Here is a 16,644-nt window from a genome sequence, read left to right on the forward strand (position 1 = left end):
CTTGGCGCAAGAGGTGACTAAATGAAGCGGTCATTCGGATAAGAAAGCAAAAAATGAGGCCCCTGTCACAGCAAAGATCCCTCCCTTTTCAAATGCCATAAGCTCCGAGCATAGGCCCGAATTTCGCTGCCCTTCGTCGGCAATGGTAATATCTCTATACTATATGAGTGAGAAATTCTCGAGAGGGACGCCTAGACAATATACCCCCTCCCCCCAGGAAAACCAAAACTAGGTGAAAGGTGAAGACAGCGAATACTAATCAATCTCATAACCACTATACAAACAATACAAAATTGAAAATAGAGAGATATGCAAACACGGACCCCTGGATATACCAGAGATGAAATCAGGTACCTAGGAGGAGTGAGCATCCCCTGTCGACCGGTCACATCCGCCGTCAGCCCCATATCCCGGAGTTATCCGTAGTCAAATTTAGTGTGCCAAGAACAGCCTAACAATCGGTATGAAACATGTGAGACAGAATTTAACCCAATGTATTATAGCTCTACACATGTGAGAATCTCCTAAAGTCTATAAAATTCTGATTAGCGTGTTCAATTTATTGTCAGTATACACAAAAGTTTGTAAAATTCTGCTGAGCATGTTAAGTCTATTGTCAGTATACAGAAAAGTCTGTAAAATTCTGCTAAGCTTTTTAAGTTTATTGTCAGTATACAGAAAAGTCTGTAAAATTCCGCTACGGTCCCTCCGATGAGACCGCAAAAAAACCCCCAAAAAACGAGGTCCTGTGTCGCAGCAGGTGTGGCACGATAAAGATCCCTCCCTGCTCAATGACCATAAGCGTCGAGCATAGGCCCAAATGTTGCAGCTCTTCACCGGCAGTGGTGACGTCTCCATATGAGTACAATATTCTCGAGAGGGACGTAAAACAATTTTCAATCAATCTGTTTAGCGTGTTAAGTTTATTGTCAGTATACAGAAAAGTCTGTAAAATTCCGATTAGCGTGTTAAGTTTATTGTCAGTATACAGAAAAGTCTGTAAAATTCTGATTAGCGTGTTAAGTTTATTGTCAGTATACAGAAAAGTCTGTAAAATTCTGATTAGCGTGTTAAGTTTATTGTCAGAATACAGAAAAGTCTGTAAAATTCTGATTAGCGTGTTAAGTTTATTGTCAGAATACAGAAAAGACAGTTCTGGTTGCTGTACACAATTTACAGTAATAGTATGTAGTTTTCTGTTTATCACAATGATACAGACTATTTCATCCCTATCTAACTGCGATATCATGTTATAAATTTGAAAAAAAAAAATGGCTTGGGGTTTCTTAATAAGATATTTATTCAGTTCTAAAAATTCAACTTCCACTTGTTAACTCCCTCTAGATCCGCCACCGTGGTACTACAGGTGATCAGAAGGATACAGGTCGATACGCGGGGAATAATTTACCTGTATAGTATTATTTTGTAAACCATATTGACCTGGGAATGTGTAACCGTCAATTGATATCTATCTATCTATCTCTCTTTCTGTCCATTGGGATGGGCATCCGTGGCCGAGTGGTTAGAGCATCGCGCTCAAAATCACACGGCCTCCCACCTCTGTCGGTGCGGGTTCAAATCGCTCGCGCCGGTGAGAAAGTTTCCCAGTTTACTTGCGGAAGGTCGGTGGTCTCTTCCCAGGTACATTGTATCTGGGTTCTCTCTTCCACCAATAAAAACTGGGCGCCACCAGATAACTGAAAAATTGTTGAGTGTGGCGGAAAACATCAATCAATCAATTAATCAATCAATCTATCTATCCATTGGGTAGAATTAGGACAGTGTAATTAATTTTATTTATTTATGATACAGGGAGTAAATGATAATTAATTTAATATTACTATGCGAGACTGTCATACGTTTGATTTAGCCTCTAAATGTTTATAATGTTTTGTTTTAATTAACAATACCATGATTTCTTGAATACAATGTTTACTGGCTACATTTACTAAATGATTTAAATCTCAGTACCGCGTCAAATCTAAACTGTTTAATATATAGGTAGTTATTGTTCCTTAACTAAGCGCTCAATGGGACTTTGTTTATTTCTGTGAAAGACACACGTCACTCACATACATGTAAGTTTGTTTGGAATTTTACACTGGATAATAGCGAGAAGAAATTTACAACGTCGCGCCAGCATAAACAACCCTCAATGTAAACTAGTCTTTGTCACGATAAACAACCCTCAATGCAAACTAGTCTTTGGCACGATAAACAACCCTCAATGCAAACTAGTCTTTGGCACGATAAACAACCCCCAATGTAAACTAGTCTTTGGCACGATAAACAACCCTCAATGTAAACTAGTCTTTGGCACGATAAACAACCCTCAATATAAACTAGTCTTTGGCACGATAAACAACCCCCAATGCAAACTAGTCTTTGGCACGATAAACAACCCTCAATGTAAAGTAGTCTTTGGCACGATAAACAACCCTCAATGCAAACTAGTCTTTGGCACGATAAACAACCCTCATCTTTGGCACGATAAACAACCCTCAATGTAAACTAGTCTTTGGCACGATAAACAACCCTCATCTTTGGCACGATAAACAACCCTCAATGCAAACTAGTCTTTGGCACGATAAACAACCCTCAATGCAAACTAGTCTTTGGCACGATAAACAACCCTCAATGCTACGTCCGTAAGTACTTCACCTAAATCAGGAGTTGTCTCTATATAAAACTGTCCAGACTGAGACAGTAGTAGTGATTACTATAAGCCCCCCCCCCCCCCCCCCCCCCCCCCCCCCCACACACACACACAGAGAGTTACAATTGATATTGCTAAGTACACTGACTATAATGAAGGGATTTATACATACATTGAAACAATTCTATCTTCTGACGTCAATGTTGACATCGCTACCAGTACGATCTAGGTCAAAACAAACTTTAAAACTCTATTTAAACAGATAGTGTATACAGGCTGACGCACCGCACAGGTATTTAATCACAGGACTAGACGGAAGGTCGAAAGAACAGGGAGGCCATGTTGGATTTTCAGGTGAGACAAACTTAATATCCATATTTGTGTGTTCAATAAGATAGATCTGCTCATTTTAAAAATAATTTCACATAACTCTGAAGGGGGGGGGGGGGGGGGCTTATTCGAAATGTATAGACGTATCTGGTATAAATGATGGCAGTTTATCTACCATACTGTAATTCTAGCTGGTCATGTGTTTCATCTTTAATCAAGATTCCCTAATCTAATTAACAGTGAACTCCTCATGTGACCCGGACATCAAAAATGGATCCGTTCCGCAGAGCCCAGATTATCCTATTGTGTGACCTCTGTAAAACTGCCCACCTACAGAGTCACTGTGAACGTTGTGATATAAATCTATGCCAGACCTGTGTTGGGAAGCACCTCTCGGATTCGTCTATAAGACACAAAGTCGTGCTCTATAAATACAGAAAATCTCTTAACTACTCAACATGTCCACACCACGCCGACGAACTCTGTAAACATTACTGTGAGAAATGTGACATTCCTGTCTGTTCTACCTGCGTCTCCTCAAGTAAACACAAAGGTCACGATATATCAGATATTCTGGAAAAACTCAGCGCTAACACAGAAAGTTTACAGAAAGATCTGGACGAACTCGAGACCAGAATTTACCCGCGATATGAAGAAATGGCGTCTGGTGTACAAACTGAGAAAGCCGAGTTAGAAACGAATTACGGGAAACTGACAACAATTGCCGATCAACAAGGAGAACTCCTACACCGGGAGATTACCGCCATTGTCAACCAGCAGAAATCCAACATTCAGGAGATGAAAATCAAACACCTATCTACCCTGAATAAAAATACAGAAGAAATCACACAGAAAATGGCGGAACTCAAACAGATCATGTCAGACTTGAAATCAATCCTAAAATCAAATGACGTCTCCTTAACCTCTAGTTACAAATCTAGGAATTCTGAATTTAGAACATTACCGACTAAAGTCCGAGTCAAATTACCGAGTTTTACTCCTCAGAAAATAAACAAAGATCAGCTCAATGAAATGTTTGGTTCTCTGTCGCCATTATCCATTAACACAGAACATGGCGACACAATCAAGTCAGCAGAAGCTGTATCGTCTCCTCCAGTCAAACCACTGCTTGATGAGCCGCGCTTCACCGCCGCCATAGACACTAGGTATACAGAACTATATAGTGTTAGCTGTCTGAGTGAAGATCAAGTCTGGACATGCGGGACTAACAAAACCATGAAGCTGTTCAACCTCCAGAGTAAACTACTGACATCAATACAAACCAAGTCAGGGATACCACCGTGGGACATAACAGTGACACGGGACGGAGATCTTGTTTATACTGACTATAGAGATAAAACTGTTAATTTAATTAAGAATAAACAGATACAGACCGTGATCACACTACAGGGGTGGATACCTCTCTATGTCTGCAGTACCGCCTCTGGTGATCTCCTGGTTATCATGATCAGTGATGATGACAAACAATACAAAGTCGTGCGTTACTCCGGCTCCACAGAGAAACAGAGCATTCAGTTTGATGATCAGGGTCGTCCTCTCTACTCATCTGATACATTCCCTAAATACCTCAGTGAGAACAAGAACCTGGATATCTGTGTGGCTGACAATGGAGCTAGAGCAGTAGTGGTGGTCAATCAGTCAGGAAAACTCCGATTTAGATACACTGGTCATCCCTCTAATACCGAGCAATCATTTAATCCACGCGGCCTCACTACAGACAGCCAGAGTCACATCCTGACAGCAGACACTAACAATCACCGTATCCACATCCTAGATCAGGACGGACAGTTCCTCCGTTACATTCACTGTCATTTAGAACGTCCAGTAGGTTTATGTGTGGACATCAGAGACAACCTCTTTGTGGCTGAACGGTTCACTGCTAAAGTGAAGAAAATCCAATATCTATAAACACAGTGTTAATTACACAACTCTACAGTGTTAATTACACATCTAAAAACCCTGTTCATTACACATCTAAACACAGTGTTAATTGCATCTTTGTGTTGATTACATCTGCTTTTTGATTACAGACCTGTGTTAATTACAGCCCTGTGTTGATTACAGCCCCGTGTTAATTACAGCTCCGTGTTAATTACAGTCCTGTGTCTGTGATGTGTAATTAACATGTACTTGTGTTTGTGAGTTTAACTGATAGAACAGTCTCTCACTGCTGTTTAGTAATTATATCTTACAATATCTGTATTATTATATCTAATCTTAGTATACTAATTAATAATTAGATTGTGTTACTAGTTAATTATCTATATACAATTAGACACATGTCAATCATGAAATGTAAATAAAGGTAAATCAGTTCTTGTGATGTACTAAGTCACGTTGTCAGTATTTTGTGTGTAGCCTTGAATTATAGTACATCTATACAAGTACACATATACTTGTTTGTGTGTGATAAACTACTAATTATTCTGTTTGTTAATTATGTATTTCAATATGTGTTTGATTTTACAATGTATATATTAGATAAACATGATACAGAGTTCAGTCTTACATTATTACTGAGTACTTACTTAGATTTGTAGTACTATAACAGAGAGTGACCCCAAACGTCCAGTCTTCATCACAGATCTTCAGATTCAAGGTCACAGTCTTCTGTTGACCATCAATAACATCACAACACTCCACAGTCCTACAAAACACAAAGTGTAATTATATCTAACTATATTGTCAACAATTGTCTGTATTTCAGAACTTAATTATCTTACAAAATGTCCAGTCTATTACAGTGTGGTATATTTACATGTTTATATATATATGTAAATGTAACAGGAAGGAGAAAATTCGTGCTGCAACTGGAAATCAAATCCGACAACCCTGTATAACTAGTCAGGTGCTCCAACTATTGAGCTACAGTGACTGGTCTAACAGAGACCCCTGTATTACTAATCAGGTGTTCTAACTATTGAGCTACAGTGACCCCTGTATTACTAATCAGGTGTTCTAACTATTGAGCTACAGTGATCGGTCTAACAAAAAAAGACCCGTGTATTACTAATCAGGTGCTCCAACTATTGAGCTACAGTGACCGGTCTATCAGAGACCCGTGTATTACTAATCAGGTGTTCTAACTATTGAGCTACAGTGACCGGTCCAACAGAGACCCCTGTATTACTAATCAGGTGCTCCAACTATTGAGCTACAGTGACCGGTCTATCAGAGACCCGTGTATTACTAATCAGGTGTTCTAACTATTGAGCTACAGTGACCGGTCTAACAGAGACCCCTGTATTACTAGTCAGGTGCTCTAACTATTGAGCTACAGTGGCCGGTGTATCAGAGACCTGTGTATTACTAATCAGGTGCTCTAACTATTGAGCTACAGTGGCCGGTCTATCAGAGACCCGTGTATTACTAATCAGGTGTTCTAACTATTGAGCTACAGTGGCCGGTCTATCAGAGACCCCTGTATTACTAATCAGGTGTTCTAACTATTGAGCTACAGTGATCGGTCTAACAAAAAAAGACCCGTGTATTACTAATCAGGTGTTCTAACTATTGAGCTACAGTGACCGGTCTATCAGAGACCCGTGTATTACTAATCAGGTGTTCTAACTATTGAGCTACAGTGGCCGGTCTATCAGAGACCCCTGTATTACTAATCTGCAGGTGTTTTAACTATTGAGCTACAGTGGCCGGTCTATCAGAGACCCGTGTATTACTAGTCAGATGTTCTAAGCACGGAGCTATCCAGATCGATATCCATGGTTCATCTTAACATCAGCCTATGGATAGGTCAATAGTTAGAGCACATGATTTGTAATACAGGGGTCTCTGAAAAACTGGGCACCTAACTGGTAATACAGGGGTCTCACATAGACCGGTCACAGTAGCTCAATGGTTAGAGCACCTGACTAGTAATACAGGGGTCTCAGATAGACCAGTTATGGTAGCTCAATGGTTAAAGCACCTGACTAGTAATACAGGGGTCTTGGATAGACTGGTCATGGTAGCTCAATGGTTAGAGTACCTGACTAGTACAACAGGGGTCTCTGATAGACCGCTCACGGTGGTTCAATCGCTAGATCACTTGACTAGTAATAGAGGGGTCTCTGATACACCGGTCATGGTAGCTCAATCGTTAGAACACCTGACTAGTAATGCAAGGGTCTCTAATAGACTGGTCTCGGTAGCTCAATGGTTAGAGTAATACAGGGGGCTCTGATAGACCGGACACGGTAGCTCAATGTTTAGAGCACCTGACTAGTAATACAAGGGTCTCGGATAGACCGCTCACGGTAGCTCAATGGTTAAAGCAACTGACTAGTAATACAGGGGTCTCTGATAGACCAGTCATGGTAGCTCAATTGTTAGAGCACCTGACTAGTATAATAGGGATCTCTGATAGACCGGACACGGTAGCTCAATGTTTAGAGCACCTGACTAGTAATACAAGGGTCTCGGATAGACCGCTCACGGTAGCTCAATGGTTAAAGCAACTGACTAGTAATACAGGGGTCTCTGATAGACCAGTCATGGTAGCTCAATTGTTAGAGCACCTGACTAGTATAATAGGGATCTCTGATAGACCGGTCATGGTAGCTCAATGGTTAGAACACCTGACTAGTAATACAAGGGTCTCAGATAGACCGGTCACGGTAGCTCAATGGTTAGAGCACCTGACTTGTACAACATGGGTCTCTGATAGACCGGTCATGGTAGCTCAATTGTTAGATCACCTGACTAGTAATACAGGGATCTCTGATAGACCGGTCATGGTAGCTCAATGGTTAGAGCACCTGAATATTAATACAAGGGTCTATGATAAACTAATCACTGTAGCTCAATGATTAGAGCACCTGACTAGTACAACTGGGGTCTCCGATAGACCGGTCATGGTAGCTGAATGGTTAGAACACCTGACTAGTAATACAAGGGTCTCCGATAGACCGGTCACGGTAGCTCAATGGTTAAAGAAACTGACTAGTACAACAGGGGTCCCTGATAGACCGGTCACGGTAGCTTAATTGTTAGAGCACCTGACTAGTAATACAGGGGTCTCAGATAGACTGGTCACGGTAGCTCAATGGTTACAGCACCTGACTAGTACAACAGGGATCTCTGATACACCGGTCACGGTAGCTCAATGGTTAAAGCAACTGAATATTAATACAAGGGTCTACGATAAACTAATCACGGTAGCTCAATGATTAGAGCACCTGACTAGTACAACAGGGGTCTCCGATAGACCGGTCATGGTAGCTCAATGCTTAAAGCAACTGACTAGTAATACAGGGGTCTCTAATACACCGGTCATGGTAGCTGAATGGTTAGAACACCTGACTAGTAATACAAGGGTCTCCGATAGACCAGTCACGGTAGCTCAATGGTTAAAGCAACTGACTTGTACAACAGGGGTCTCTGATAGACCGGTCATGGTAGCTGAATGGTTAGAACACCTGACTAGTAATACAAGGGTCTCCGATAGACCAGTCACGGTAGCTCAATGGTTAAAGAAACTGACTAGTACAACAGGGGTCCCTGATAGACCGGTCATGGTAGCTTAATGGTTAGAGCACCTGACTAGTAATACTGGGATCTCAGATAGACTGGTCATATGGTAGCTCAATAGTTGTTGTTTTTTTTTTGGTAGCTCAGGGGTCTAGGATAAACCGATCACAGTAGCTCAATGACTGGAGCATGTGACTAGTAATACAGGGGTTTCGGATAGATCCGTCATGGTAGCTCAATGGTTAAAGCAACTGACTAGTAATACAGGGGTCTCTAATACACCGGTCATGGTAGCTCAATGGTTAGAGCCCCTGATTAGTACAACAGGGGTCCCTGACTAGTAATACAAGGGTCTCCAATAGACCAGTCACAGTAGCTCAATAGTTAGAGCACTTGATTAGTAATACAGGGGTCTCAGATAGACCGGTCATGGTAACTCAATGGCTAGAGCACCTGAATAGTACAACTGGGGTCTCTGATAGACCGGTCATGGTAGCTCAATTGTTAGATCATATGACTAATAATACAGGGGTCTCTGATAGACCGGTCACTGTAGCTCAATGGTTAGAGCACCTGACTTGTAATACAGGGATCTCTGATAGACTGGTCATGGTAGCTCAATGACTGGAGCACGTGACTAGTATTATAGGGGTTTCGGATAGACCGGTCATGGTTGCTCAATGGTTAGAGCACCTGACTAATGAAAGAAAGTAAAAGTTATCAAGTTCACATACCCCATGCTCCAACATTGCTTAACAATGTCTCACATAATGAATGGTAATTCTATGCATTACTGCAAGAACAGCACAGACAGGCTCAAAATTCAAAAGGGGGATAACTCCAAGAAAAATAATTGAATCAGAATTTTCTGGCAATATGCACATCTACACAGTGTGTCCTTATTAACTACAAATTTTCATCAAATTCTGTTATGCGATCTCTGAGGAATTGTACTGACAACAACAGGACATACAGACTCGAAATTCTAAGTTCAAAAGGGACAATCAGAATTTCCTGGGAATATGCACATCTACACAGCATGTTTCTATTAACTACAAAGATTCACGAAATGATGTTGAGTGTTCTCAGAGGAGTTCCGCTGACAAGAAAGGTTCAACAGCACTTAAGAAGATGTCATTTAAGTGTTTTACACACCAATACTATATAACATGTTTGGCATCGCCCTGAGGTCAGAACCCCTACCCCAGGGATCATGAAATTTACAATTTTGATAGAGGCTTTCCTGCTCTACATCCCTATGCATTGAGTTTTTCTTACACATGTATAGTCGTAAAGAAGATTTTTTGAAAATTGGTCAAATTTGGGCAGTTTTTGCCCCGCCCCTAAAGCCACAGGAGTCCAGGAATTCTGAAATTTACAATTTATTTCCCCGTTGTCTTGAAGATGTTAACACACCTAACACGACATGCAACGCATGACAACGGACGCTGACCATTTGCAATAGGTCACCTGAGTTTCATTAAAAATATTAATGCTATATTACATATGCCCTGGCCATTACATGGAACATTTCACATGTAAATCCATTAACAAATCTGACATTCCATGGAACATTTACATGTAATTCCATTAACAAACCTGGCATTTTGAACACCAGTAGAGCTATCCAGGTCCTGCAATATGTCAGAGTCTCGGGAAAATTATCCTCATCAATCAACAGCATGTCTCCAGTAACCGTTACCCTACAATATTTATTTTCACATCAAATATTGGTTAACCACAAACTGATCCTTTACACCATTATATCATGCTTTTAGATCACAAATTTATACTCAAAAGATCAATACAATGATACTGAATGTATCAAAATGAGACCAAACCAGTGCACAGACGGATGGACGGACAGACAGACGGACAACCCGATTCCAGTATACCCCCCCCCCCCCCCACAACTTGTTGCGGGGGGTATAATGAAGAGGTCAGATTCTTATTAAAAGTAGATTTAGGTCATAAGGTCAAACACTAAATCAAAGTCTTGCCATAAAAATCTATACACAAAATATGAAAGCTTTTTCCTTAAATAGTTTAGAAGATATTAACTAGGCCATTTTTTTGGAAAGTAGGTGGAGGTCAAAAGATCAAATGTGATTGTACCACAAGGTCGTTTTGTCAACAAGAACCTATAAACAAAATATGAAAGCCCTACCTTGAATACTATTGAAAATATTTGGTAGGTTACATTTCCTTGAAATAAGGTCAAATTTCAAGGTCACAAAGTCAAAGGTTATAGTATGAAAAAATAGGTATTGTCATAAAAATTTAAATACAAAATATGTTCAGGAGATATTGAATACGTCAGAATGATCGAACTCCCAGGTTAAGGTCAAACTTCACAAAATAAGGTTTTTCCATAAAGAATCTATATACAAACAAGAGGCCCATGGGCCATATCGCTCACCTGAGTCACCTTAAAGTGGTCCATATCAGAAGACTTTCCATATATATTTGCATGCAAAAACGTAGTCCCTATTATGGCGCCAACCTACCCCTGAAGACAATGGTTTTTGAAAACTTGAATCTACACTATGTCAGAAAGCTTTCATGTAAATTTGAACTTCTTTGGCCCACTAGTTCTTGAGAAGTAGATTTTTAAAGATTTTTCCTATATATTTGTATGTAAAACTTTGATCCCCCCTTGTGGCCCCATCCTACCCCCATGGGCCATGATCTGAACAAACTTGAATCTGCATTATGTCAAAAATCTTTCATGTAAATATCAGCTTTTCTGGCTCAGTGGTTCTTGAGAAGAATATTTTTAAAGATTTTTCCTATATATTTGTATGTAAAACTTGGATCCCCTATTGTGGCCCCATCCTACCCCAGGGGGCCATGATTTGAACAAACTTAACTCTACACTATGTTAGGAAGCTTTCATGTAAATATCAGCTTTTCTGGCTCAGTGGTTCTTGGGAAGAAGATTTTTAAGGATTATCCCTATATATTTGTATGTAAAAATTTGATCCCCTATTGTGGCCCCATCTAACCCCCGGGGGCCAGGATTTCAACAAACTTGAATCTGCATTATGTCAGAAAGCTTTCATGTAAATATCAGCTTCTCTGGCTCAGTGGTTCTTGAGAAGAAGATTTTTAAAGATTTTCCCTATGTATTTCTATGTAAAACTTTGATCCCCCTTGTGGCCCCATCTGACCCCCAGGGACCATGATTTTTACAAACCTTAATCTGCACTATATCAGAAAGCCTTCATATAAATCTCAGCTTTTCTGGCTCAGTGGTTCTTGAGAAGAAGATTTTTAAAGATTTTTCCTATATATTTGTATGTAAAATTTTGATCCCCTATTGTGGCCCCATCCGACTCCGGGGGGGCCATGATTTTGACAATTTAGAATCTGCACTATATCAGGAAGCTTTCATATAAATCTCAGCTTCTCTTGCTTAGTGGTTCTTCAGAAGAAAATTTTTAAAGATTTTTCCTATAGATTTGTATGTTAAACTTTGATCCCCCCTTGTGACCCCATCCTTCCCCCGGGGGCCATGATTTTAACAAACTTGAATTGCACTATGTCAAAAATCTTTCATGTAAATATCAGCTTCTCTGGCTCAGTGGTTCTTGAGAAGAAGATTTTTAAAGATTTTTCCTATATATTTGTATGTAAAACTTTGATCCCCCCTTGTGGCCCCATCCGACCCCCGGGGGCCATGATTTTAACAATTTAGAATCTGCACTATATCAGGAAGCTTTCATATAAATCTCAGCTTTTTTGGCTCAGTGGTTCTTGAGAAGAAGATTTTTAAAGATTGGTCCTATACAGGGTTTGACACTAAGGCACGTCCGACCGACCGAGTCTACTAAATGTTAGGTCCGGTCGGGTAAAATGTCTATTTACTAGTCCGACTGGTCATGTTTAAAAATAAACAACAAACTTTACTTTAAACCACAAGATATTTTATTCTTAGCTAAAAAGAAAAAAAAAATAACTGCAAAGAGTTTGAGAGCAAGTCTGATCCGCGTGAAGACACAAAACTCTACAGTTCTAATAAATAAGTCGAGTGTGATGTTTTACGACATTTACACAATGTTAATATATGTGTAAAGTTATGTTTCGGATAAATATATATAAATTGAATTCATTTTCATTAAAAAAAAGAGTTTAATTGAATTAAATATCTATAAGAAAGTGTTTATCTAATTAATAAATTACGTCATGAACAACCCTTTTTCGGTGTTGATATATGTGCAGGATTGTCTCTATATATTTTTATTGTGACGCAAACATCTAGAGATTTCCATCGCCGATTTCTCATTATGACGTGCTGCCGCATCTGGGACCTTTTTTCGCAGTCACATATGCCTTCTCGTCCTCAAGGAAAGATGTCCCAAGAGAAAAAAAAAATGAAAAGGTTGGGAAGACTCACAATAGGGATTATGAAATAGAAATTTAAAACAAAAACAGTTTAGGTCATTTTATTCTAAATGGACTAGATGATTTCCGTGCCGGTAAAATTTAAAGAAACAGAAAATGTGTTTGGAAAATAAAAGCATCAAATAAATGACAAGCTTAAAGATTTTTTGGAGACAATTAAATATGTTTTAGTTCAAACTTAACGTTTGTAACTTAAATTAAGTACCGGTATCTAAATATGGAGAAACTATCAGTTAACGTCTTTCTGGAAAGTTGGTCGGGGCTAGTGGATGTAAGGTCAGGTCTAGTAAAAATCATTTGAAGTAGCCCGATTGGTCTAGTGCTCAAAAAAGTAAATGTCAAACCTTGCTATATATTTGTATGTAAAACTTGGATCCCCTATTGTGGCCCCATCCAATCCCCGGGGGCCATGATTTTAACAATTTAGAATCTGCACTTCCTAATAAAGCTTGTCTATAAATTTCATCCTTTCTGGCCCAGTGGTTCTTGAGAAGAAGATTTTTAAAAGATGCCACCAGAATTTCACATACTCTTAATTATCTCCCCTTGAAAAAGGGCATGGCCCTTCATTTGAACAAATCTGAATCCCCTTCACCCAAGGATGCTTTGTGACAAGTTTGGTTGAATTTGGCCTTTGGGTTCTGGAGAAGAAGTCGAAAGTGTGAAAAGTTTACAGACGGGCGGACGACGGACAAAATGTAATCAGAAAAGCTCACTTGAAGCTTCGGTTCAGGTGAGCTAAAAATGAAAGCCCCACCTAAAATGGATCCAAATATATTTGATAGATTATGTTTCAAAAGTAGACCAAAATCCTAGTTGAAGGTCACAAGGTCAAAGGTCACGATATAAAATGAACTGTCTTGCCACAGGAAATATACATACAACATATAAAAGCTGTCATGTAAATTTGAACTTGTTTGGCCCAGTGGTTCTTGACAAGAAGATTTTTAAAGATTTTCCCAATATATTTGCATGTAAACTTTGATCCTAACCTATCCCTGGCCCCTGGGGCCATGATTTTCACAAAACTTGAATCTGCACTATGGCAGAGAGCTTACGTGTACATTTTAGCTCTTCCAGCTTAGTGATTCTTGAGGAGAAGGTTTTTAAATGACACCACCCTATTTTTGCATTTTCGGCATTATCTCTCCTTTGAAGGGGGCACAGCCCTTCATTTGAACAAATGTAAATCCCATTCATCCAAGGATGATTTTTACCATGTTTGATTGAAATTGGCCCTTTAGTTCTGGAGAAGATTTTAAAATTTGTCAGTGTAATTTCACTATTATCTTCCCTTGGAGAAGGATGTTGCCCCTCATTAGACCAAACTTGAATCCCCATCACCCAAATATTATTTGTTTGAAATTGGCCAAGTTGTTCTGAAGAAAATGAAAATTTGAAAAGTTTACAACGACGCAAATGACACACAACAGAAAGTTTTAATCAGAAAAGCTAACTAGAGCCTTCAATTTGCCTGTTACTTAGGGGCAAGTATCAAAAGATCAATGTTGGTTAAAAAAATAAATTCAAATAGTTAGGGGGAGGGGGGATAAAATAACCCATAAGTTCCTGTCATCCAACATTGATTACACTTTAGTGGAAAGAGAAAAATGACAATTAAGCTATTGTTAAAAACCACATAATAACATTACATTTTAATAAACATCTAATAGTTTTAATGTGCACTTTCAATTGTGAATAAAAAGTAGAAAATTACACAGAGTGTTATTTATAATCGTATGATTATACTTGTTAATCAATTAGTTTCAACATTCTAAAGGGGGGGGGGGGGTCTTGGTGAAAACTATTTGAATTTAGTTTTTTGTGAAACATTGAACGTTTGATCTCCCCCCTTACTTGTGTGATATGTGATCAAAGGCTATTCAACAAGAGGCTCATGGGCCACATCGCTCACCCGAGTCACCTTGGCCCATGATTTTTACAAACTTTAATCTGCATTATGTCAGAAAACTTTCATGTAAATTTGTACTTTCCTGGCACAGGGGTTCATGAGAAGAAGATTTTCAAAAACCGTACCTATATATTCGCATGTAAAACTTTGATCCCCTATTGTGGCCCTACCCTACTCCTGTGGGTTTTGGTTTGAACAAAATTAAATTTGTACTGTTAGAAAGCTTTGATGTAAATTTCAACTCTTCTAGCCCAGTGATTCTTGAGAAGAACTTTTTAAACGACCCCACCCTATTTTAGCATTTTTGTGATCATTTCCTTTGAAGGGGGCATGGCCCTTCATTTGAACAAACTTAAATGATCTTCACCCAAGGATGCTTTTACCCCAAGTTTGGTTTGAAATTAGCCAGTGGTTCTGGAGAGGAAGTCAAAAATGTAAAAAGTTTACCGACGGATAGACAGATGACGGACAACAGGTGATCAGAATCAGGTGAGCTAAAACAGTTGAAATAAGCATTTTTTCCTTCTATAAAGTACATGTTCTGAGTGTCCTTGACTTTTCAAAAATGACCTTGAACCAAATGTCCCGTCCCAAGAACTATTGCTGATCAATTTCTGATGAATGGTTTAGGAGATGGGAATCAAAAACTGTTGAAATAAGGAACTTTTATTATCTGATCGACCTTGGCCTTTCCACAATGACCTTGATAGACTTTGGTCCACAAGTCCTTACCTGAACATTTGTGATCAATTTGATCAATTTCTGATGAAAAAGTTTAGGAGATATGAGGTGGAACAGACATGACAGAGAATGTATTAATGCTCCTCAAATTTTTTGGGGATCATAAAAGTTTACATAAGAAAGGACGGATGGACCACAGATAAGGGGAGATCAAAAAAGCTCATATGAGCTTAGATTTCAAGTGAACTAAAAAGGAAAACAAAATTACCAGCTCCATACAAAAGGCTATCTCCAAAAATGGATCAGATCTGATGGTAAGAGAACTGCTTTCTGCTTCTAAGAAATAGGATCTGCTCCATCAGCAGGGTGTCAACATCTTTTAAGGTCCAGAAAGCTGAAAAACCAAAGTAGCATTGAGTGCTGGAATCACCAGAAATCAGACAGGCAAGTAAAATTGTCTGCAAGTTGAAAATGCTCAGTAAATTTTTGGAAGAGAATTTTGTCAAGCGACTTTGTTTTCTGTTTCATGATAGAATATGAATAAGAACTCTGCAACGCAGGGCATATGCTTCCGTAATGAATTTATACTAGCTTTTCTATGAAGTCCAGTAGTGACCTTGACTTTTTGGACCCCAAAATCAACACATACAAATAATTTCAGATAAATTGTTAGAAACATACTTTATAACCTTAGAGTTTAATCCCAAAGAAGCCTTTAGGCCACATCACTCACCCGAGTCACCTTGCTCTTGGTCAGCTGTTTTGATTTTCAATTTTTTTTTTGTATTTTCAATCATTATTCCTATGAAATATGTTGACACTATTTTGTGGCCCCACCTAGCCCCTAAGTTCACGACATAAAGCAAACTTAAATTCACACAACACAAGAATGCCTCAATACCAATATGACTATTCTGTAAAACGTTCAGGTCATTATATGTATACAAAATGTGAAAGTCCTACCTAAACCGGTCAGTAGATGAAACTCTAATGTCAAGGTCACGAAGTGAAAGACTTTATGGCTATAAAAAAAGAATGCAAATATGAGAGCCCCATTGCTCATTATTTAAAAGTTATGAGGAAAGTTAAAATTTCAGACAGACAGGACAAAAACAATTCCACCCCATCCTTAGTCAGGGTCATAAAAAAACCTTGTTTTCACACAACTTGGGGA

General features: G+C 39.1%; 1 long non-coding RNA gene and 1 pseudogene across 1 annotated transcript; one reads left to right on the forward strand and one right to left on the reverse strand.

Moving 5' to 3' along the window:
- Positions 1 to 2,740: 2,740 nt before the first annotated feature.
- On the forward strand, positions 2,741 to 5,505 carry LOC125660611 (E3 ubiquitin-protein ligase TRIM71-like; annotated as a pseudogene).
- Positions 4,749 to 16,425, reverse strand: LOC130049958 (uncharacterized). Its single transcript, XR_008798293.1, has 4 exons — positions 15,739 to 16,425; positions 10,073 to 10,176; positions 5,536 to 5,654; positions 4,749 to 4,886 (listed from the first exon to the last, which is right to left on the reverse strand). It is a non-coding gene; the product is annotated as an uncharacterized LOC130049958 (long non-coding RNA).
- Positions 16,426 to 16,644: the final 219 nt, after the last annotated feature.

The sequence above is a fragment of the Ostrea edulis genome, chromosome 9 (genome assembly GCF_947568905.1).
Source record: "Ostrea edulis chromosome 9, xbOstEdul1.1, whole genome shotgun sequence".
In the NCBI taxonomy this organism is placed as follows: Eukaryota; Metazoa; Mollusca; class Bivalvia; order Ostreida; family Ostreidae; genus Ostrea; species Ostrea edulis.